At 34.9% G+C, this 26,084-nt stretch overlaps 1 pseudogene across 1 annotated transcript; it reads right to left on the minus strand.

The window, feature by feature from the left end:
* Positions 1–659: 659 nt before the first annotated feature.
* Positions 660–4,396, minus strand: LOC111155986 (annotated as a pseudogene). The gene is made up of 2 exons (XR_002641174.1): positions 4,346–4,396; positions 660–1,198 (listed from the first exon to the last, which is right to left on the minus strand). The product of XR_002641174.1 is annotated as a ferritin heavy chain pseudogene (transcript).
* Positions 4,397–26,084: the final 21,688 nt, after the last annotated feature.

Consider the following 26,084-nt stretch of genomic DNA (forward strand, 5'->3'; position numbering starts at 1 on the left):
TATCATGTTATATAGATATATAGACAGATACACATATATGTGCATATGATATATAAATGCACATATGTGTATGTAATATATCCATATGTATGTATCTTTGTATTATTAAAGAACATATCTCTTATAACTTTATACTTAAAAAATGTTTATACCAGTAGCTTCACTCTACTTGCTAGAAGGGATGCTGCCCAATTCATGAATCATTTAATGAAGCCAATTAGATCTTCCAAAAAAACATGCTTATACCTTTAGATGAATTGACACTAAATATTATCTTAAATATAAAAATGTTCTTCGTTATATATTTTATCCACACAAGACTGTGTTTAAAGTCATTTTTTAATATTTAAAATTATATCACCTACGTTCAGGTCCTCATACTTTGATTTATGAATTTCCCTCAGCATTCCTGAACTTCCTTTACTATTGCTGCATTTTGAAATGTTGGCACTATTGATTCTTTCAAAAAACCAGCTTCTAGTTTCGTTGATGTGTTCTACTGTATCTCTAGTTTCTATCTCATTGATCTCTGCTCTAATCTTGATCATTTCCCTTCTTGTGTTTGGGGGTGGCTTAGTTTGTTGTTGATTCTCCAGTTCTTTAATGAATAAAGAGAGCTGGTGTATTCTGGATTTTTCTGTATTCTGGATTTTTAGGCTCTGGGAAGACAGCCTAAGGCTTAGCTCTCATTATCACTGTTTCCCAAGGTGTGCTTGTCAAAGAGATACTCTGCCATGCCAGATTCGGGGGCCCCCATCTTGTGCAGGTTGGTTACATGGTCACCCAATTCTTTGATGGATTTCACCTGCTCATTCAGGTAATGAGTCTCAATGAAGTCACACAAATGGGGGTCATTTTTATCAGTGGCCAGTTTGTGCAGTTCCAGTAGTGACTGATTCACACTCTTTTCCAAGTGTAATGCACACTCCATTGCATTCAGCCCGTTCTCCCAATCATCACGGTCTGGTTTCTTGATATCCTGAAGGAAGATTCAGCCACCTCGTTGGTTCTGCAGCTTCATCAATTTCTCAGCATGTTCCCTCTCCTCATGAGATTGGTGGAGAAAGTATTTGGCGAAGTTCTTCAAAGCCACATCATCGCGGTCAAAGTAGTAAGACATGGACAGATAGACGTAAGAGGCGTAGAGCTCCAGGTTTATCTGGCGGTTGATGGCGGCCTCCGAGTCCTGGCCTCCCTCCTTGAGGGAGGCTTGGATGGCTATATATTTCTCCCTTAGGACTGCTTTTGCCATATCTCATAGGTTTTTGACCAAAGTAAACCACTGGCCAAACTAATCAAAAAGAAAAGAGAGAGGACCCAAATTAATAAAATTATTAATGAAAAGGGAGAGATCACGACTAACACCAAGGAAATAGAAACAATCATCAGAAATTATTATCAACAGCTATACGCCAATAAGTTAAGCAACCTAGATAAAATGGATGCATTCCTAGAAACCTATTAACTTCCAAAACTGAATCAGGAAGAAACTGACATCCTGAATAGACCAATATCTAGTAACAAGATTGAAGCAGTGATCAAAAATCTCCCAAAAAACCAGAGCCCAGGACCTGAAGGATTCCCTGGGGAATTCTACCAAACATTCAAAGAAAAAATAATACCTTTTCTCCTGAAGCTGTTTCAAAAAATATAAACAGAAGGAAAACTTTCAGACTCTGAAATTACCCTGATTTCAGCATTACCCTGATCCCTAAACCAGGCAAAGAACCCATGAAAAAGGAGAATTTCAGACCAGTATCACTGATGAATATGGATGCCAAGATTCTCAACAAGATCCTAGCTAATAGGATCCAGCAGTACATTAAAAAGATTATCCACCATGACCAGGAGGGATTTATCCATGGGATGCAAGGATGGTTCAACATTTGCAAATCAATCAATGTGATAGAATAAATCAATAAGAAAAGAGAGAAGAACCACATGGTCCTCTCAATTGATGCAGAAAAAGCATTTGACCAAATCCAGCATCCGTTCCTGATTAAAACACTTTGAAGTATAGGGATAAAGGGAACATTCCTCAACTTCATAAAGTCTATCTATGAAAAACACATAGTGAATATCATTCTCAATGGGGAAAACCTGACAGCCATCCCTTTGAGATCAGGAACACAACGAGGATGTCCATTCTTGCCACTGTTTTTCAACATAGTACTAGAAGTCCTAGCAACAGCAATCAGACAACAAAAACAAATAAAAGGTATTCAAATTGGTAAAGAAGATGTCAAACTCTCTCTCTTTGCAGATGACATGATACTTTATATGGAAAACCTAAAAGACTCCACCCCCAAACTGCTAGAACTCATGCAGAAATTCAGTAATGTGGCAGGACACAAAATCAATGTACAGAAATCAGTTGCTTTCTTATACACTAACAATGAAAATATAGGAAGGGAAATTAGGGAATTGATTCCATTTATTATAGCACCAAGAACCATAAGATACCTGGGAATAAACCTAATCAAAGAGGTAAAGGATCTGTACTCGAGGAACTACAGAACACTCATGAAAGAAATTGAAGACACAAAAAGATGGAAGAGCATTCCATGATCATGGATCGGAAGAATAAACATTGTTAAATGTCTGCCTAGAGCAATCTATACTTTCAATGCTATCCTGAAATGTTGTCACTATTATCTCTTTTAGATTAAAAATTTGCCTACCCTCCATGTTTACTGAAGGCCCCAGATTCAATACTACCTGGGAAAGAAATTAGTAAACTACAATGCTTAAAATGAACTTCAGTAATTTAATTAATCATACACAGAATCTAGCACACATATTTAACTTTAAAATTATGCATAGTTCTATTTTTTCAATATTCCTTGAATCGCTTTTCCACAATAGCAATTTGTAAAGCACTGAAATATTTGTAAAGCAGCACTTTTATTCATATTTTTATAGTCAAAATGTTAGCTTAAGCATATTTCACACAAAGAAATAAAATTCAATTCTTAATACCTTAAATAAATTGTGTTTTAGAGATCTTGAAGGGAAATGAAACAAAAATGATAGAAAGAGCTTATCAATCCATTGACTCAAATAGATCATTTTTACTGAACCCTGTGGAAGAGATTGCCTCAGGGCCCCATTAGCTTTTCCACTGAACAGGGCATTATGTTGCTTAGATAAAGCCTCTCTTTTGACGATTTGTCCCAATTTCTCTGAGACTCTGTTTCCCTAAAACTCACTTTCCCCAAAAGTCTGCCTCAAAAGGACAAAGACAGGCACGGGCAGTCTGGAAGTTGGAATTGTTTATATAATTTATTAGTACAGGAGCTTGGAGTTTTATCAAGCTAGACTTTTGTTATGCTGCATGAGATAATGTAAATAAAACTCCTCTGCTACTGGTAACAATAAACTAGGAGTTAGCTTTCTTTGTATTTCACTCCAATATTCCTGAGGCCAGTCCATGTTTTCACCATTTCCTCTTTCAGCAAGTACTGCTATACCATGCCTAAGCATAAAAATGAGAATCAAACTGATTAATTTGTTTACCTTTCCTCAAGTTTTCTCCCAAGTCAATGATTCAATTTAGTTCCACAATATGCAATCAATCATGTCTGTCTTTGGTTTTATTTCTTTCTGTTGCACAACAACATTTTAAATGTTAAGATTCTTACATGAGTGTGGTATTGAGATTTTATGAAACCTTAAGTGAGGAAATTCAAATTTACGATTCCTTCAGTAAGCATAAACTGACTGTATTTGGACAATTCATATGTACCAGAATGGTTTCTGCATAAAGAGGCTTCAGAGACTCACTTTTTTATACTTTGGAAAATGCCAGAAAAACACTTAGGCTGAAATGATAGACATAATTTTTGTTTGTTTTAATCATCATCATCATCATCGCCAAATATTATTAACTCTCTAAACTATTTGGAATGTGATCCATTTCAGATTCAAGGTCAAGGCCTATTACGATGAAAAAAGCTATTTATTGGTATTAGGTCATTTCATCTGGGGTGGTGATTAGTATGCTAACCTAGATCTGTCGTTGCCTGAACAAATCCCAAAAACAGAGAGCATGAGGGCCTTGCTTATGAAGAATTGTTAACTTGCATTCCGGTCATGGATTTATAGCCACACAAAGTGTGTGCCTCTTAACAATTTTTGATGAGATATATAGAATAAATGATTTCTCAGATTCCTTCCCTCCTCCTCAAATCAGTTGATTATTTTGGGGGTTTGTATCCTTATGAGAATCTCTTTCACCATTTCCTATTTTCAGTGTTGCTTGTTGTACATGATGCTAACTTGCCACACTATATGCCAGTTTTCCAGACTGGCAGCAGTGAATGACTAGTGTTCTGATTAGACTCACCTCCCTGTCTCTGTCACTATGAACAATGACCTTATCGATCAGAGTAAGCATGTAAAGAGATTGTCATGAATTTGTGAAGGCTTTTCCAAGGTTTCTGTGCATATCCCTCCCCCTTTCTTTCCTTGTGCTCACACTCCCATCTCTGTTTAGCATTCAGCCCTATCAAAACACATTTTCCTGAAAAGATCTGGTTATCTCATCACACTGTGATTTATAAGCCTTGGTGTGTTGTCATTCCCAGGTGCATTTGAATTTTAACCCCAGACTAGGAGCTTTAAATCAAAGGAATGACTCTATAATTAACTTTAATAATTTATGGTCTCTGTGAGCAGGTGAGAGATGAATATAAGAAGTTCAGGGGTTTCTTTTTACCCTTGAAACCATATATTAATAAATGCTTACTTCAGCTTTGTGATAATTACCATTTAGGTATCAAATCATTCACATATTTTCTATCACTGTTATGAATATATAGAAATCTTTGCCTAGGATTTCATAAGAGATGATCACGAGGATAAAGACTTTCATATACTGGTCAAGTCAGAGTGAAGGGAAGAGTTAGCTCCCAAATTTGAATATGTGCTTAATGCTTTGGAGTTTTAAGTTCACATACTTTACCTCAAAAAAACAAATAAACAAACAAAAGCAAAAGCAAAACAAAAAACCCTAGATGTCTATGTCTTACTTGCCAAATTCCCCAATAATAAGAAATAGAAAGACATAATGTTAAAGGTGAGTATCTTTTTTTAAAAAGAGAGATCACAAGTAGGCAGAGAGGCAGGCAGAGAGAGAGAAGCAGGCTCCCTACCGAGCAGAGAGCCCGATGCAGGGCTCGATTCCAGGACCCTGGGATCATGACCTAAGCCGAAGACAGAAGCTTAACCCACTGAGCCACCCAGGTGCCCCCCCCTCATTTTTTTAAAGAAAAGGTGAATATCTTGATATTCAGGGAAGTCCCTGGCTGGATCTATTTTCTGCTTGAATGACTAAGTAGAATAACACAGAAGGGGATCTCTTTAAATTGGATATTAGGAGTTACAGAGTCTATGTAATAATTTGTTGGTCTTCCAATGTGTCAGTTTCTGAGATACCTGAATAAAGAGATCATGGGTGCCTCACCACAAAGTGAAGACTGTCATGACCCTGTTTATAAATCTTCTGAGACTGATAGTGCTTCTATGGATTGGACATCCTAGAGCTGTAAGAAGTAACAGTGTTGTCTGTGGGGAAAAAAAAAAAAAAGAACAAGAGACAAAATGAAATAGGGCCTCACATCTTAGGAAGAGCCCAGGAGATTTGAAAGAAGCCCATCCTTGCCATTCCAAAGTAGAAGTGGGATATAATTTCTATAGAAGAAACTGAATTGTCTAATTAGGAAAAGTCTAGTATTCTCAATACAGGGATGTTGTCCAGTTCAGGGACTTTTGAATCGATATCACCTTATTCCCAAATAAGCTTTGTTAAAATCTGTTATCACCATATACTAGCTCTGTCTGTGACCATGAATTAATAATGTTACAGCCTAGAAACTTAATTTTCTCTACTACAAAATGGTGATAATTGTGATTTTACCCACCTTATAGGATGGTTGTGTAAATTAAATGAGGTAATATTTGGAAACTTTCTGACACAGTTTAAATGTTCAACATTATTATTGTTGTGGTTATTGTCTTATAACCCTTTTCTCCAAAGCTAATAAACTGGCAAAGCATAATTTATCAACTCTTTTAAAGGAGAAAGATGAAGAAAAAGTAAAACATTTTTCCTGTTATCACAATGGTAAACATAAACCTATGTCATTAGTTCAAGTTTAAGCTAAGATTGCTCCAAATTTCTACAATGTTGAAACCATACTTGACTTTGGCATCAGGCAATGTCTTTTAATATGTTCATATGGTCCTGCATACCATTAAGCATGCACTGTGTATTATTTTATGATGTTTGAGTTGGACTCACACTTTCTGGGTGCACATATTTGTGTGTGTGTGTGTGTTTTATTTTTTTCAGATTCTGTAAAAAGCTGGAGGAACCTGTTTCTAATTTCATGACCGTTTATCACTAATCCAAAATGACTGCAGCATTACCTACAGACCTACAGACAGGAGGCTCCAAGAATTGGATCCATCATATATTTGCCCAGAAGCTCTGGTAAACCAGTTTTATGTTTACATAGATGAAGGTGAAAGTCTTGTGGGAAAGTGGACAAAGTATTATACTGAGCTACAGAATGGGGAAAAAAATGTTAATTTATTTAATATAATGAAAAATATAGGAACATGATGTTGGTACTTTCATTAATTGCTTGATTGTTAGAACACTTGCTGTCTCTTTTAAGTTTCTAATATTCTCTTCACAATCATCTTCAGCTGTGATTTTCATTCATGAACAGATTTAATACAAAGAAAGCAAAATCATGGTTTTCACTTGGGATAGTTCTCTTAATCAGGTATGAAGTGCACTTTCCCTGGAAAATTTTCAAACAAGTTTGAAAATATTGCAGCTGTGAAGTAATTAAGGCATTTGGAGTTTCCTCAAGCAATTTGTGTGAATAAAATCACAAATGTAATCATGTTAATGCTCAAAAGCAGCTTGTGGCATCCTGAAAAACTCCTCCTTAAACACGAATGTGGATGATCTATAATGGAAACCTTCTTATTCAATATTTTCATTCACTTGGTCATTCACAAAGGTATCTGACATTCAGCTATGTAAATGATCTTGCATTGAAAGTAATTCATTTAAAAATGTTAATTTCTCCATGTTAAATTTAATCTCTATTAATGTTATTTTATAAGCAATTTTATCTTTAAATTCTCAAGGTCTATGATAAGATGTTTTTAATAGTTTAGCTTCCTAAATGTAAAAAAGGTTTTGTATGATGATATTCATAGTAGGTTCATGTGAATTGGCTAATAAAAAAATCAAATAAAAGTTTGGTAAATAGTTGAAAAAGGTTATAGTGCCTACATTCATTGGCATACGATACACCTGACAAAACGTTTATAAAAATTAATTAGACAAGAAAATTCTTACCCTATAAGGATAACTGAAAACACAATTTACAAAATACACTCTATATTATGATGAATTTTTGCATTAAAAATTTAGAAATGATGAATTCAAATGCTATTTTTATGGTCCAACTGAAAGACTGGCAAAATGATTCCACCACTTAAAATGCTTCAAGAACCTTCTATTTCTTCTGAAACAAACTCTCTATCACTAGCTATTCTTGCCTCATTCTCTAAACTAATCACATTGACATTCTTTTCAAGATTCCTTCTTGCTTTAAGAAATCTAGTCCAAAAAAAAAAAAAAATTCTAATCCAATGCTCCCTCTACATGGAACGCTTTTTCCACTCTAGCTGACCCTGACTTCCTTGGGCAGTTAACTTGTAATAACTCTCAAATATTAGTTAATCCTTTATTCTTCTAATTCAGCTCAGGAGATAAGGTTTCCCTGGAATAAACAGTCTCATGTCCTTTTGAAATTCACTTTCATAACCTTTTTGATAATTTTAACTAATATTTGGGTATTTGTTTAATGTCTCTCTCCCACAGAACACATATCTTATTAGATCAGAGACCAACTGCTACCACTTAGCAGAGTATTTGACACAAAATTGGTACTCAATATTTTGTTTGTTTGAATACACATTGTGCTTCTGGTAATGGTGGAGAAGTATCCTAACAGAAAAACTCTCCTGTAGAAAACAGTGATAAACACTGAACAAAATATAAATTTATGCCTGTGTGCACAAGCCCGTGCACACACACACACACAGACACACACACACACACCTGGAAGCAAATGAGAAGCGAGCAGTAGTAACTGGTGAGTAGTGAACACGTTGGCAGAAGAGAACAGCACTCATCAAGTTTCCCATGTTTATAGCTTTTCTCTTGAAGGAAGTTTCAGTCACCACTGTGAAGGCCAAAAAGCTTTGCTAAAGGCCTGATCTCTATTATTCGCTTGACGAATCAGAGGAAATATATCTGGGCTCCCACAGAACCTGCAAGGTAAAGGGGAGGATCCCACGAGAGAGCAACAGAGGCTGAGCCCACATTTGTGGCTAGTCCCTGAACCCAGCGTGCCTGGGACGGACTCAAAACAGTCTAGTTAAGGTGGAAGAAGGGAACATATATTTTAGCTGCGGCCTGCTGCGGGAGAGCACAGTTTAGAATTTATGTTTAGCCAAGTCTAGCTGCCTGCTAAAACAAAAATCAACACTGTTTTGGCCTGGGATTTATATTCACTACAAAAATGTCTCTGAAGAAGCAGCATTTATGTTGATACATAGGGTTTTGTGGGGGTTAGGAGGAGAGTAAAATAAGGATATTTCTTTCAGAGAGAAGAAAAGCATATGTGAATGTCCAATACTGGGAAAGATGGGCATATTTTGAGACACAATAAACACTAATATAGCTGAAGCATAATAAGGAGAGGGTGGGAGAGAGTGATAAGGTTCTAGTGTTAAGCAGGGGTCTTGTTTGTCATGTTACTTATTTTTACTTTATTCTAAGCACTTCTAAAGATGTCAAAGGGTTCTAAGCAGTATAATGGCATGATCAGATTTTCTTTTTTAAAAATCATTCTGGCTACAATATGGATAAAACCTTGCTAGAGGGTAGAGGTTGATAAAGAAAAAGCAGATTCTATAATTGGATGTGAGGTGGGAGTTAATAAGGTAAAGTTAAATATAAGATTGACACCCAGGTTTCTGACCTGAACAGTCATAGTGCTGGTTATCAAGATACAGGAAACTGGAGGTAAGGAAACTTATGGAAGAGATTAACAATTGAACATTGAATATGTTGATGATGTCAGTTGAATATATTGGCCTGGAAGTAATAGGGGATTATGGCTTAGCAATATGAATTCAGAAGCTATTGATATAGCTTTGGTATTTGAAGTCATGAAAATGGAAGACGGTGTAATTGGAAAGGGGAAAGTGAGGCATGATGTTGACCCAAGAACAATCTCTGAGTGACTTCTAATGGAAACAAAAAATTACGAACTTCCAGGGGGAAAGAAGACAACTAATAGAGTGCCACAAGAGCTAGGGGAAGACAGGGCTTCACAAAGGAGGGATGAATGATGTCAGAGTATATGGCTGAAACTCACCTTCCCACAGATGGTGATTATAAATTAACAATGTTTTTTCAAAAATTTGAAGACACTGGAGAACAGCCCAATATAGGCATTCACTGAAAGAGTCTATCATTAAAGGCAGGAACTGAACCAGTTGAAGTTGGGTGAGGGGCCAAAGAATGTGTACATACTGGTGATCACTGTTAGATATTCTACTTTCCAGTAACATGTATATTTGTGTGTATTTACATACTTTTAAAAGATGGGCTTATCTCACCATGTTTAAAAGCTGATTGAATCAATACCTAGAGCATGAAGAGTTAAAGATGTAGGAGAAACAGTCAATAATGGACAATAGATGTTCCCAGAGTTGTAAGGATGCTAGCCAAATGGATTTTATCATGCAACAATTTTACAATATTTTTACCACTCGACCACATTCCTATTTACATTAAATTTCCAAAATCTAGATGCCAGTATGCCAGCCTACGATCCAAAAGGAGCCCATGAAATCAGATTAAAAACAATAATCTTAGCAAGAACACAGGACTGCATGATACAGTGTACAATGCAAATGACAAAATTTCAGAGATTTTTCACAATTGTTTCACAATGAATGTTTATGGATGATCATAACAATGTGAAAAACCACAGACTCCAGAGCCAGAGACTAATATCCACAGCCCTTAGGAATGTCATTTGGGCAAATCACTTAACCATTCTAAGTCTCAATTTATCTCTAAAATTCTACTAACATGGGTGACTGAGTGGCTCAGTCAGTCAGGCATTCGCGTTTGGCTCAGGTCATGATCCCAGGGTCCTGGCATTGAGCCCCACAGTGGGCTGCCTGCTCATCAGAGAGTCTGATTCCCCATTGCATCCTACTCATGTTTGCTCTCTCTCTTTCTCTCTCCCCCTCTGAAACAAGTAAAATCTTAAAAAATAGATAAAATAAATTGTAATAATACAAGTGCTTAACCACCTCCCAAGCTTTTTCAATCTGAAATATCTATCTCAGTTCCTGACCACAACATTTAATAAATATTGCAGTGATGACAAAGGTGACTGATAATGATAGCTCTGAGATAAAACTCAGCAAATAGAAGGAATATATTTCAAAATGCACACATCCACACACATACACACATATACACACATATTCAGACACAGAAAACTGGGAGTAGCAATGAAGTGTTAAGTAGCACTAAAATAATCTGTTAAGAAGCAAGAATTTCCTTCTTGGGTTTGAAAAACATAGATAACAATGTCTAGTAAATAAAAGTATTTTATGATTTAAATGGAAATTTCATTTGAACTTTGTGTTCATAATAATTAGAAATTCAAACTCTATAGACAATTTTTGTGGTTTTAATTCTCAGCTCTATCATTTACTTGTTTTAAAACTTGGGATATGTATGTAATTCTTTGTGCTTTGCTTTTCTCATCTGTGAAATGGGGATAATAATAGTACCTATGCTGTGAGAATTAAACAAATTAATAGTAAAGTGGCACAGACTATCTAAATGTGCACCATACCCACTCTTAACTTCCGAGGCTCTGAAGATTTTATCTCCCAGCTTCCTTTCATTTAGGTTAGGGTAACACCCCTGTGCTTCTGTCAAAGGAGTGTGATACAAAGTGATATATGCTTCCAGTTCTTGCCATAAAATGCCTGGCATGGTCTTTGTTCTCTTACTTTGCTTTTTGGCCATGTCAAGCAGAGTTAGAAAGAGCCAGCATCTTTGATTGCAATGTGGAAGGCTGCCTCCTGAAACCCAATTAAACTGTGACATGAATGATAAATATACCTTTGTTGTCTTAAGCCACTGAGACTTGGCAGTTGCCTTTTACAGCGTTAGCAATAATTTCCCTAAGGAATACCACAGTGCTTAGAGCAGTAGCTAGCTAGCACATAGTAAGTGTTCAATAACTGCTAGCATTTAAAATATTGTTGGACTTCCAAGAAGCCAAATGTCAGAGAATATATTGACTAGGAAATGATGCTCTAAATATCCACGATAAGATGTCCTCTGTCTGAAAACAAAATTTGACCTTGAAACCAAGCACGGAAAACACGTTCTGTGTTACCTGTCATATCAGTAGCAAACTGTATTTATTAAAACAAGGTCCAATGACATTTAGAAAAGTAAGCTTACAAGTTAGTATTGTTAAATAATTTTATTGCCTCTAGCCATTTGATACTATGCTGTGTGCCATATCATTTTATTGTGTGGATTATCCTAAACTCAGTAGCACTCCAGGCTCCTCATCTCTTCTAGACATTTTTACCAATTCACTCACTTCTTTTCTCTTTCTCCAGGTAGAAGGAATATGGTTTACATGTATTTTTAGAAGCACTGAAATTGTATTGCATGCATGTATAAGTGAGATATATATGAAAATATGTCAAAACAATGAAAATATGTTTGTTTGTGTCATAGTCAAAGAATACATATCATGGTAGAGCACCAGATATTTAAAAATAAAAAGTCCTCACTTGATATCATCCAACATCTTCCAAAGCACCATATACATTTTACATAAACAGCCTGAACAGAAGCTCTCTACTAGAACAAGGTTACACAAATATAATTTTTCCATATGGGAAGAAATCATATACATTACAGACATTTTATTGTTCATTGCAGAGGGTTATGTGAAGTAGACTGCACTGAATTCTTTTTTCCTTTAGAAACTAAATCTGAAGTTTTGTTTTTTATTTTGTTTCTGCAGGAACTGCATATATATTTAGCACATTCACTGAACCCTGTTACAGATATTTTTTAGCCAGAACCAATAACTGTGGCCCTCTCTTAGTCTTCTTCGAACTACTTGGTGTGTGTTAACATGAGACTCATGGAAACCTTAAAGGAAATCACCCCATCTCCCCCAGCACCACTGCCCATGACCTTGATATTCAGATATCCTTGTTTCTATATTCTTTCCAAAGTGCGGGTGCATGAGAAAGATTCTAGCCCTTATGGGTTTTTATTCTTTTGCATGGAAGCACCCAAACCAGTGCAGAATATTATAGTGATGTTCAGGTAATTACTAACTTCCTCATTAAAAGGGACCCCTCCTAGTGTTTTAAGTATTTCCATTACATTTTGGGTCTTTTTCTCTCAGCTGAACATATTGGAACTATTCTAAGCACACAGGAAAAATAATCCTGGGTAATTCTACTTCAAAATCTCTGAGTAATGCAATTTTTAATGACATCCCATTACCTCAATGTTTTTTCCAATTCTAAAACATAGTTTAAAACAATTGAAAAACCAAACCTCAAGGTGCCTGCATGGCTCAGTGGGTTAAGCCTCTGCCTTCAGCTCAGATCACGGTCTCGGGGTTCTGGGATCGAGCCCTGCATTGGGCTCTCTGCTCAGCGGGGAGTCTGCTTCTCCCTCTTTCTCTCTGCCTGCCTCTCTGCCTATTTGTGTTCTCTGCCTGTCAAACAAATAAAATCTTTAAGAAAAAAAGAAAGAAAAACCAAACCTCAGGACCAGAACTGAATTTCCTTTTCTTTTTATTAAATATATACCTGTGCCCTGCATAAAATTCCAAGCAAGTATCATTATTTAACTTACTCCATTATTGAGTATGAATGTACCTCACATTTGGGCACTGTGTGAGGTACAAAAAGTGCAAACATGGTAGACAAAACCCTGTTCTTCATGGAGCTCACAACTGAACTAGGAGAGAACAGATAAGGAAATCAATGATTATTAGCTATCATGATTAATAAGTGTTAAATAACATTGTTTGATGAGAATCATAACAAACATATACACATGTACATATATTTTCCTATCTGGTAACAGGAAACAAGAGATCAGATAACAGTGATTCTTGAGAACTTGTGATTAAACTTGGAGAATAGAAAAGCATTACAGCTGGAGATAGAATAGTATGTGCGAACACATAGCAACAGGAATGAGACAAATACTCAGAATCTTGAAGCCAGGACAGTTGGGTTAGAGTAAACAGTGAGTATAGTATATATGATGGGTGATAGGAATGCGAATCTTACATGACATATGAGCATTCAAATTTAAATAAGAGATTTTCCTGAATGATATGTATCCTTTCCGCTTTTATTTGAAACAAAACAAAAACACACTGTATTTCTCTAGGTAGAGTCTACTCTAGAACAAGAACACAACAGAAAGAGCAATTCTATTTGTTCAAAAGAACCAAGGAGGAAGATTTGAATCAGGCATAGGGTGAAGAGCATCCATTCCTGAGAATACTGAAAGAGGAAAACTAAGATCTTTGAAAAGTTTTTGTATTCCTTTATTTCTCTGATGATGAGAGCATGAAGAGATCATTTGTGCACACTGCCTTGAATTAATTATAAATGGGTTACAGTTATGGCTTATTTTCATGTGTAACTTCTATTCCTTAGATTGCCATTGATGGGCTATACCTGCTTGATACTGCAAAAGACCTGAAGCTTTCCTGGTTCCTTCACAAATCCTCCTTTGAAGTCCAAGACACTCAAAGAAATATAGCCAATGGAACCTCCTCTCACATAGTCCATTTATTAACTTTAGTCTTTGTAAAACAAAACAGCCCAGAGTACAGTGCTTTTCTCAAATTAATTTTATTACTATTTTTAGAGGCTTATATTAGTTTGAGTTTACGTTAGAGTAAGAAAGAATGAAACAAAAATGTATTATGGTCATAGTTAAATGTGGTCTCTGGGAAAGACACTGAAGAGTTCTTTCACATGCTGGCTTAGTAAACTTTCCTTAACTGGGTTCACTTCCAGTCACTTGGCAACTTCCTCCAAACAGCCAAGTCAAAAATCATGATGTTCAGTTGCTGTGACAGTCCATGAACTAGGGCAGTATGCAGTACAGCTGCAGAAACCACAAACTATGCTGATAAAAGGAGTGATTTGCTCAGTAATCTTTCAGAAGATAAATCTGGAACAGAAGAAGTAATACTCCATAAATATTATTTTTATCCCATTATATAGGGTGTCAGTCCTTTGAGAATTTTAAAGAGTTTTACCAAAGATGACTTGTGAAATAGGTATTGTTGTATCAGTTTTAAGAAGGGGCAGAGCAGGTTTCTCAAATATGTATAGAATTATCGTGCGGAAAGGGATGTGAAATGTATCATGTATCAAGTTCAACTTTCTCTTCTACACATGAAAAAACTAGTTATAAGAGTTGAAATGACTTGCTCCAAGTCACAGAGCAAACAGGCAGAGAAAGTCTTAGAACTCAGGTGTCCGGCCTCCTAGTTCCATCGCTTTACTATACCTTGTAGCTGCATTGTGTCACTAAGTATTAGAAGAATATAAAACCACACACACACACACACACACACACACACACACACACACACACACACCCCATACACACACATGTATACCCTAGCCGATCTGAACTACTAGTATACAAAAGCACCCACCTAAAACATAGAAGCCATTCTTTTAGGCTTGTGTTTGCTGCTAGATAGGCAGTTTCCAAGGTACAATATTTTGCACAGTTACAGAAATAATTACACCTTCAGATGGCTTCAACTCCTGGAATAGAAAACCATTAACTCTAAAATTGTTGAACAATTGGTGGGTTTTTTTGGTGACACAAAAGCATTCTGAAATTTAGATTCTAGCATCAGAGACTAGGATTGGAAAAATATATTGGATTCCATGGAACTAATTCATTTTATGTTTGAAAAAACCTGAGGCCTTGAATCATACACTTATTAGCTAAATTGTGCTTGACAAATAATCTTTGTAAAGTATTCATGTAATGTGGATCTCTTGGACCTTAATTCAATATAAATGCTTCCAAAGACTGATAAGTTGTTTCCCATCCCCCCATTGCCATAGAGAAAACATAAGAATGAAAATGAATATAGCTATTCAAGTAGAATTTAGTCAAATCTAAATCAATTCTTAACTGAAGAAAATTAAATAATTTCAGGCATTTGACCCCTAAAGTGTATTATACCATGACTTCTCTGCTTCTATCATTACATGTTCTAGACTCGGCATATTCTTTTTCTGACAATCAGCAGCATTTCTAGTTTCCATGATGCATGACATTTTAAGAATGTCAAAAACATACAACACATGTATATATAAACAAATTTATGTGACTGAAATTAAATACACACACACACACACATACACACACACACAAAAAGCAATTCCAAGAAAGGAATTTGATTCTCTCCTAATTTGATTGGTAAATTAATCTCCCTGAATACTAATAAGAAGGAGACGAACAAGTAAACCTAGAGTAGGACAGCTGGACTTATATTAGCTTTCCTAAAATGTGTTTAAAGAAATAAGAACTATTTATAGTATCAGTGACTTAAAATGTTCCTCAAAAAAATCATATGAGTAAATATGCTTCATATTATGTCAACTGTTTTGGAAATCCACAATGAATTTGAGTATCTGAGAATTCCTGCATTGATAAAAATGAGTAAAATTCTATTGATTTTTTTTAAGTTAAAGTTTCCATGAACTTATTTTTTTTAAAGATTTTATTTATTTATTTGACAGAGAGAGAGAGATCACAAGTAGGCAGAGAGACAGGCAGAGAGGGTGGGGGGGTAGCAGGCTCCCCGCTGAACAGAGATCCTGATGCGGGGCTCGATCCCAAGACCCTGAGATCATGACCTGAGCTGAAGGCAGAGGCTTAACCCACTGAGCCACCCAGACACCCCTCTGTGAACTTATTTTATCACAGAATGCTCTTTTTATCTTCCTTAAACCTAGAATGAAACACCAACTGTGCTACAGAAATTGTGATTGATAGAATACATGGGCAATGCTACTCAATGAAAATGTAATATACTTCAATTTTTACAACTGTCAAAAACTAAATGACAACTTAATTTTGTAAAGAGTATTTTTCAAGCCTCTTTAAGTTTTCCCTAAATCTTATATTAGACATACAGATAATTGTCAACTATAATTAACCAAATGTCTGACGGGTGGAATTCCTAAGACATATATAATATAAAACAGAAATCCTCAACTTGAATATTCAGGAAAAGTTTAAATGATTAAATGAAAGTGTGCATTTATTAATATTTGAATTCATTTTGAATATTGGGCTATTACTTGGGTAATCATAAATCACTGTTAAACAGAAGTTACTAAATGACATTTGGAGTGACACATGACAAAATATTATACTTCAGGGAAAACTGCAAACATAGATTTGATTCAAATTTTAACTAGCTATATAGATTCAGACCCAAGGAAAAGAATTTCTTAGTGAGTCATTTTACCATTTTATAAACTATACCAAAATCTATAAGAATTACAAAGAGATCATTATAAAGAGTTAAATTTTCAAACATACCATGTGCATCTAGATCATTTAATACCTAAACATTACAATATTTATAAATATATAGTTATAGTAAAGTATAAGTACCCCAATTCTGTGGTGAAACCAGTAGAATGAATAGAGTAAAACAATCTTAAAATAGTAATTTTATAGCTTCTTTAAAAAAATATTTTTTTGGAGCACCTGAGTGGCTCAGTCAGGTAAATGTCTGCCTTCAGCTCAGGTCATGGTCCAGCAGTCCCAGGACTGAACCCCGTATCAGGGAACCCTGCACAGGGAGTCTGCTTGTCCCTATCTCTCTGCTCCTCCCTCTGCTTGTGCTCTCTCTCTCTCTTTCTCTCTATAATATAAATAAAATATTAAAAAAAAAACAAAAAACACAGAATTTTTTATATTATGTAGTCACCTAAAGTAGACAATCCCTTAAGTAAGATTGCTTATTCAGGTCCTACTATATTTTGGACATTAGCAAAGGAAAGACAAAGATGAAAATGGATTTGACATAATACTCCAATTGGCATGCTAAAAAAGTGAATAAATACACTGTAAAGTGAAATATAACTGAATCATTTCAAACAATGGTATGGGTGCACAGAGATAGTCACCAGCCTAGACGAGGGAGGAAAAGATGGTGCATAGCCACTGGTATTTGAAATGGGTGTTGAAAGGTGAAGTTCCAAATATATAGAAACTTCCAAGTAGAGAGCTATTAGAAACAATTCAATGTATAAAGTGTATCATTCCAGGAAAGAGAGAAATATAAGATGTATAGGAAGTTCAGGTAACAGAAAGTATTCATGTGGCTGCAGTAGGTGGAATAACAGGGAATGAAGGTGCAAATACAGGGTGGGCCAGATAAGGAAAAAACCTTACATGCTATGCTAAGGAACTCTCTATTGAGAAACTAAGCACACACTGTTTATAATCAGTCAAGTGACCTTTCCTTAACATTCCTTGACTGTTTCAAGAGATCTGTAAAACCCAGAGTTAGGCTGAGGCTACCTTCCCAAGCATCTCCTGCATTCTTTCCCTCCTGGCATTATCCAAAATCTATTATAGATAGATGGGATAGGTATCACATTGTTTCTGTGCTTTTCAGTCATGAGAAATGTCTTATATCACTGTAAAAATGTACTGAACTTCTGCCTTCTCTAAAACATCAGAAAATATGGTCTTTTTATTTTTTCTTAAAAAAAAAAGCATAGCTGTCATTGAAGTTTCATACTTCAATATTAATAGTTAAAAGCTTGTTTAAAAAAAGACAATTATTTCAAGAGAAGTAAATGTTCTAAAACTATTTTATTTAGATTTTAGAATTTAATTCTTGAGTTTTGGGAATGGAAGTAAGAATCCTGGAAAAGCTACAAAAGTCTTTAATTCGTCCTGAAAGTTTCTTAATTAGCTGCAATTATATAGAATATTGGATTTTTACATTTTAATTAACCCCAGATCCTGATCAATTCATCCTTGCTAGTTCAAATTTTTCCAAATCTTTTGGGGCAAAATCCGGCTAGAGTCTTGTAAAATGTCTTTACATGTATTGCATTACTCTTTCACAGCTTTATATTAAGTTCTTTTTCCTTTGTGTATGGGAAAGGAGATTGAATTCTGAGAAACATGGGGGCAACTATATGAATCTGGCATGATATTAATAAGAGTACTGAGACGGTCCCAATTCCATAAATGGAATATCTCTTTGGCTCCATAGCACAGGGCCTAGGTCTTTGGCCTCAGAATCCTTTCCAATATGTCAATAAGTCACACATTCATATGTGTACTTATTTTAATCAAATAGCTAATTAAAGGTAAAAAAATTAACAGCTTTTTTATGAGAGATCTTTTAAAGTACCCTAATTATGGGATGAAATTATTGATAGTGACATGTAGATTTTGTTTCAAAAATATCTGGTCTTATAAACACCATGAAGCTCAAATGTTGTTTATCTTTACAAATAAAGTGTATAATTACATTATGGGCTTTGCTTATTGTGAAATAACTAGAATTTCATAATGAATACTATAAAGAGGAACCAAAAAATTCAAAGCAAACAAAACTCAAAGGTTTTGTACTTTTGCATTTAGTAATTCACCATTATAGATGACTTGAAACTCATGAGATATCTTAGAACATAAAACTGTAAGCCACCCATGTGAAATGTGTAATTCTTTGATTATTTCTCAGGTTATTATTCCTTTTCTATTACTATGGTGATAACTTAGGGTAATCTTTTTTGAAAAAGCTTCAAATATTAAAATATAATTATTCAATTTTGGTAACTAATTATCATGCTATTATGTTGTAGGAATTGTTGCCCCATTAGAGATACTGAGACCTCAGCATTTATATATATTCATACATGTATATATATAGCATATATATCACATACAGATAAACATATATATCATATATACATATATATCTTATTCATATATACATATAAAAGAACCACTATGTATAGATATTACATAGAGATTTACAACACTTGTAAATTTTAAGTTTATTTTTCTGACTCTCTACTTTTTTGTTTTACAAAATTTATTCATCTCCTATCACGGAGGGTTGATAATATCCAGGGTAATACACATGGAAATAGAAATGGGAGTGGGTGAAGGAATGGATGTGGCTGCTGCTTTCCCTTAATTCTCAGAATTACCACAGAAGTTAAGTTTTTCTGTAAATATGAAAGAGCTTGTTTTAAAGCCCATAGAGCTATATTGGAGTGTTGCTTTTATCACTGATGAATTGTGTAACTCTGAGGAAATCACTTAGCTCCCTGATCTTCATCTATGATTGTGAGAAATAAACCATTTATGTAAAAGCATATTTTAAATAGAGCCTCCTAATCACATGTTATATTGGTTTGATTACTGAAGCCTGATACTATTTTCTGAGATGATAATTTCAGAGACAGCAACTATCTTATCTTTTAAATCCTCCTTAGTGAACCACCAAAAGCAAGAAATTCACTAAAAGCTGATCCTGTATTAGTCGTAAAAATTTTCAGACTATTAATTATATTTGAGTGTACAGCTGAAGTCAAGTATAATATATGGTGGTCCATTTTCTTCTACTTGGGAAGCAATTTAATTGATTCAAGTGTTCTTGGTGGCCCTTTCTTACTCTATAGACTATTCTGTTAAAGTATCTGGGAAGTCCAATTGACAGGCATTTATTAACTATTTAATATAAACAAAACACCTGAAGACTGAAATTTGTACAAGCTGTACTATCATTCGCTTGAGGAATTTACAATATTTTAATAGAAGAATCCATATAAAGCTAGAAAAGGTAGCCTCCCATGCATTCAATCATTGAATTATTTGTTCAGCAAATGTTTCTTGATATTTCATAAAATAGGGACTTAGAAAATAAAAATGAGAAAGCTATTTCCTTCCTTTGTGAACTTGCTGTGTCATAGGTAAACCATCAGATAATGTAACAAATGCAAGATAGCAAGAAGAGGCATTTTTAAGGGGATAATCATTTAGGTAAAAATTGGACCTACAAGGTCTCTTTCAATTCCAAGTTATTTTAACATACTTATTTTAATAACAGTTTTACAGTTCTTCAAATATACTTATCTAAATTCCAAATGAAGTTTATGATAAGCTGCTATACTCCTTCATACCATGCCCAGACACAGAAAAAGTAACAACAAAAAAGACATTAGTTTTAATTACTCTATGTTTCTTATTCCAAGTTATTAATTTCTCTAATTTTAAAATTATATTTTTTCTTATTCCAAAACTAATACAAACACATTATAAGTACACTGAATAATGAAAACACATATAAAAATAAAAATAGCTGACATCTGTATATACAGTATCTAGAAATAACCACTGTACATATTTTGATATATATCCTTTCAGAGGCTTCTGGATAGAAGGCAGACTAGGAGACTCCTAAACTCACCTTATCCCACAGACACACCTAGATAGCAGTCAACCCAGAAAATGACCCAAACACCAAAAGAACAGACTTTCCAAAGTTAATCCTATAAGGGAGGCCACACTGAAAAGAGTAGAAGGTTGGAGATGCAGAAGGGGACCAAACTCCTGGAGAAACTAATAATAGATGGAAAGGACACCACACATACAGAAAAGAGACAGGAGAAGACCCTACAATAGGTAACTCAAGCAGGGACCTTGCCTAGGAAGATGAGTCCCCAGAATATGGGACTTTGAATACCAGTAGGCTTACCTCTGGATACTTTAAAAATTAGCAGGCTTAGTTCTGGGAGTGTTGAAGGGTAGTAAGACACTGAGTCCCTGTCCTCATAGAGACAACATAACAAACAACCCAACAGACATACAGTATAGAAGAAGCAGTTTGGAAAGCAGCTGGAGTATATGTTAAGATGATTTATTTATTAATTGAAGAACTTGTACAGGAGGTGCAAGGATCTTTAGGAGACTTCAAGAACAAAGAGCTCACAGGTGCCATTTCTTTCCTCCTCATCCTGCCAGCCTACATAGCCTGACACTTGCAGGAACCAGCAAAAACACTCTTCCAACTACCTTGCTAACATCACACAACCTATGTGTTCTACAGATCTATTCCATTGAAACTGTCACACTCTGCAGGAGTCCCTCTAAAGTAGCTCTTGCCATGATTTATCTTCCATGCAGCATCAGCAGGGACCAGCATCACTCAAGAGTGATTTATTCATGGGAAAGGGGGAAGATAGCCATACACATAAGCCTGACTGTAGCCCCAATGGCTGAATCTTATAACTGGCAAAGCATAGAGAATGCCCTGTTGATTAGTGCCTCTGAAACCCTAGGGGATGGACTGGGGCCAGGTATCTGATGTGAATGCTGGCCCCATTCACCAACAAAAAGCACTCAGGGGACAGCACAGTCCTGCAGTTCACAGTTTCTGCATCCCAACAGATGGATTAGGGGCAAGCATCTGGTCTGACTGCTGGCCTGCCCGTGAATGAGAACCTCTCAGGGAAGAAGGCAGGGAGAGCACCCTACAGGTGGGTACAATAGCTAAACTGAAATGGACTGAAGGAATCTGGTCTGACTACAAGTCCATGGTGGACCAAGACAGGTTCCAACCCTGCTAGTGTAGTCACAACAGAAAAAGTAGGCCATTGTAACTGACTGAACTAAAGGCAAATGCAGCTCAACCACAATAGTAGAGCACACACAACCCCATAGGTGACACTCCTAAAGCACCTAGTTCTGGTGAACAGGGGTCATTTTGCTACAGGGCATCAGAGGACCTGTTCTTCATAAGGTCACTACTTTCAAAATCTATGTCTTTCCTAATACATAGAAACAAACACAGAAAGTTTGATAAAATGAGAAAACAAAGGAATATGTCCCAAATGAAAGAATAGGACAAAACTACAGCATAAGAGCTAAATGAAATGGAAATAATCAAAATTCCAGATAAAGAATAAAGAATTCAAAGAAATAGTCATAAAGGTACTTACTGGGATTGAAAGAATGGAGAAGCTCAGTGAGCTTTTCAGTGAGACCTTCTCAGTGAGACCTTTAATGAATATAAATATAAATATAAATGTAAATATAGATATAAATGATATATATGTAAATATATGATGAGATGAAGAATTAAATAACTGAAATTTAAAAGACACTAGAAGACATCAATAATAGACATCAATAATAGATTAGAGGAGCCAAAAGAATGAACCAGCAAGCCAGAAGACAGTGTAATAGAAAGAAATCAAGCTGAAGAGCAAAAAGAAAAAAAAGAATATTAAAAAAAAAAAAAAGATAATTGGTTAAGGGAATTCAGCAACATCATTAAACATAATAACATACACAGTATAGGTATTCCAGAAGATAAAGAGAGAAAGAAGGGAGCAGAAAATTTATTTGAAGAAATGATAACTTAAAACTTCCCTAATCTAGAAAGAAACCAATATCTAGATCCATGAGGCATAGAAAGAACCTAATAAAATCAACTCAAGAAAGTCCACTCAATAATACATAACAATTAAAATGGGAAAATGTAGACATACAGTAAGAATTTTTAAAGCAGCAAGAGGAAAGAAAATGGTTACATACAAGGGAAATACCACAAGGCTATCAGCTGATTTTCAGCAGAAATTTTGCAGGCTAGTAGGAAAAGAAAGGCATAATGCGCTCAAAGTGCTGAAAGGAAAAAACTTGCAACCAAGAATACTCTATCCACTGAGGTTATCATTAAGAGTAGAAGGAGAAATAAAGAGTTTCTTAGACAAACAAAAGTTAAAGGAGTTTGTCTCCTCTAAAACTAGCATTACAATAAAAATTAAATTCTTTGAATGGAAAGTAAAGGCCATAATCAGGAGTAAGAAAATTATGAAAGGGAAAAAATTTCAGGTAAATACAAACATAATAAAAGCAATAGATTAGCCTATTACAAAATTGGTACAGAGGTTAATGCACAAAAGCAATAAAATCAATTATATCTATAGAAATTAGCCTAGGGATTCACAAAATAAAAGGATGTAAAGTATGATATTGTGTACATAAAATGTGAGAGTAGTAAAAATTTAGTGCTTTTAGAATGTGTTCAAAGTTATGTGACTTAATATAGACAGCTATATGCATAAAATGTCATATATGAGCCTGCTGATAACCAGAAATCAAAAACCTATATAAGACACACAAAAACTAGAGAAAAAAGGAATCAAGCATATAATTAAAGAAAGCCATTAAACCACAAGGTAAGAGAGCAAGAGAAAGAATGGAGCTAACAAAAACAGTTGTAAAACAAGTAACAAAATGGGAGTAAGTACATACCTATAAATAATTACTTTGAATGTAAATTGTCTAAATTTTCCAATAAGAGACATAGGGTGACTGAATAGACTAAGAAAAGCAAGATCCATCCACATACTGCCTAATTGCTGAGACCCATTTCAGACCTAAAGACACATGCAGACTGAAAGTGAAGGGATGAAAAGATATTTAATGTATAAATGGAAGTGAAAAGAAAGCTGAAATAGCAATATTTATATCTGAAAGAATAGACTTTTAAAAAAGGAATATAATAAGATACAATAAAGGACATTACATACTGATAAAGAGAATAATCGAACAAGAAAATGTAACAATCAGAAGTATTTATGAACCCAACATAGGAGCACCCAAATATATAAAGCAGCTAACAACCAAAAAAAAAAAAAAAAAAAAAAAAAGAAGAAGAAGAAGAGAAAAGAAAAGAAACTAACAGTAACACAATAAGAGTAGAAAACTTTAACACCTACTTATATCAATGGATAAATCATCCAGACAGAAAATCAACAAGGGAACAGTGGTTTTGAATGACACATTGGATTAGAAGCAACTAACAGACATTCAAAACATTCCACCCAAAAACAAAGAATACACATTCTTTTCAAGCACACATGGAAAATGCTCCAGAAAATATCACATATTAAGCCACAGAACAAGTCTCAACAAATTCAAAAAGACCGAAGACGTATCATGTATCTTTTCCAACCGCAACACCAGGAAACTAGAAATCAATCACAAGAAAAAATCTGGAAAGAGCACAAATACATGGATATTAAATAATGTGGTACTAAACAATGAAGGAGTCAACCAAGAAATCAAAGAGATAATAAAAAATACATGAAGACAAGTGAAAATGAAAACATAATGGTCCAAAATCTTTGGGATGCAGCAAAAACTGTACTAAGAGGAAAGATTATAGCAATACAGGCCTACTTCAAGAAGAAAAATTTAAATAAAAAACCTACCCTCACACTTAAAGGAGTTTGAAAAAGAAGAACAAGCAAGCCCAAAGCCAACAGAAGGAAGAACATAATAAAGATAAGAGCAAAAACAAATGAAATAGATAATAAAAACAAAAGAACAGATTAATGAAACCCAGAACTGGTTCTTTGAAAAGATAAACAAAATTGACCAACCTTTAACCCATTAAAAAGAGGAGAGAGAGGGCTTAAATAGATAAAATAAAAAAATGAAAGAAGAAAAATAACAACTGACACCACAGATATGAAGATTAAGAGAGAATATTACAAAAAATTACATACCAACAAATTGGACAACCTAGAAGAAATGGATACATTCCTAGAAACATATAATACCTCAACACTGAATCATGAAGATATATAAAATTTGAATAGATCAATTAGCAGCAAAGAAGTTGAATCAGTAATTAAAAAAAAAACCCAATAAATAAAAGTCTAGGACCTGATATCTTCACAGGTGAATTCTATGAGACATTTAAAATAGAGTTAATACCTATTATTCTCAAAAAATTCCAAAAAATATAAGGGAAAGGAAAACATCCAAATGAATTTTACAAGACCATCATTATTACCCTGATACTAAAACCAGATAAAGATGCTACAAAAGAGAGAGAAAACTACAGACCAATATCCCTAATGAATACATGCAAAAACCCTCTAAAAAATATTAGCAAGCTGAATCCAATAATACATTAATAAAATTATTCACTGTGATGAAGTGGGATTTATTCCAGATATGCAAAGATGGTTCAATATTCACAAGTCAATAAACATGATACATCATATTAATAAAAGAATGGATAAAAACCATATGTTCACCTCCATAGATGAAAAAGGTTGATGAAGCACAGCACCAATTCATGATAAAAAACCTTCAACATATAAAGAATCATGTCATCTGTGAAGAGAGAGAATTTGACTTCTTCATTGACAATTTAGATACCTTTTATTTCTCTTTGTTGTCTGATTGCTGTTGCTAGGACTTCTAATACTATGTTGAACAAGAGTGGTGAGAGCAGGCATCCTTGTCGTGTTCCTGATCTCAACGGGAAGGCTGCAAGCTTTTTCCCATTGAGGATGACATTTGCTGTGGGTTTTTCATAGATAGATTTGATGAAGTTCAGGAATGTTCCCTCTATCCCTATACTTTGAAGCATTTTAATCAGGAACGGATGCTGGATTTTGTCAAATGCTTTTTCTGCATCAATTGAGAGGACCATGTGGTTCTTCCCTCTTTTCTTATTAATTTGTTCTATCACATTGATTGATTTATGAATGTTGAACCATCCTTGTAGCCCAGGAATGAATCCCACCTGGCATTGGTGGATAATCTTTTTAATGTGCTGTTGGATCCTGTTTGCTAGGATCTTGTTGAGAATCTTAGCATCCATATTCATCAGTGATATTGGTCTGAAATTCTCCTTTTTGGTAGGGTCTTTGCCTGGTTTGGGGATCAGGGTAATGCTGGCTTCATAGAAAGAGTCTGGAAGTTTTCCTTCTGCTTCAATTTTTTGAAACAGCTTCAGGAGAATAGGTGTTATTTCTTCTTTGAAAGTTTGGTAGAATTACCCAGGGAATCCATCAGG

This window comes from Enhydra lutris, unplaced genomic scaffold (genome assembly GCF_002288905.1).
Source record: "Enhydra lutris kenyoni isolate GAN:26980312 unplaced genomic scaffold, ASM228890v2 scaffoldscaffold3, whole genome shotgun sequence".
NCBI classification, from domain to species: domain Eukaryota; kingdom Metazoa; phylum Chordata; class Mammalia; order Carnivora; family Mustelidae; genus Enhydra; species Enhydra lutris.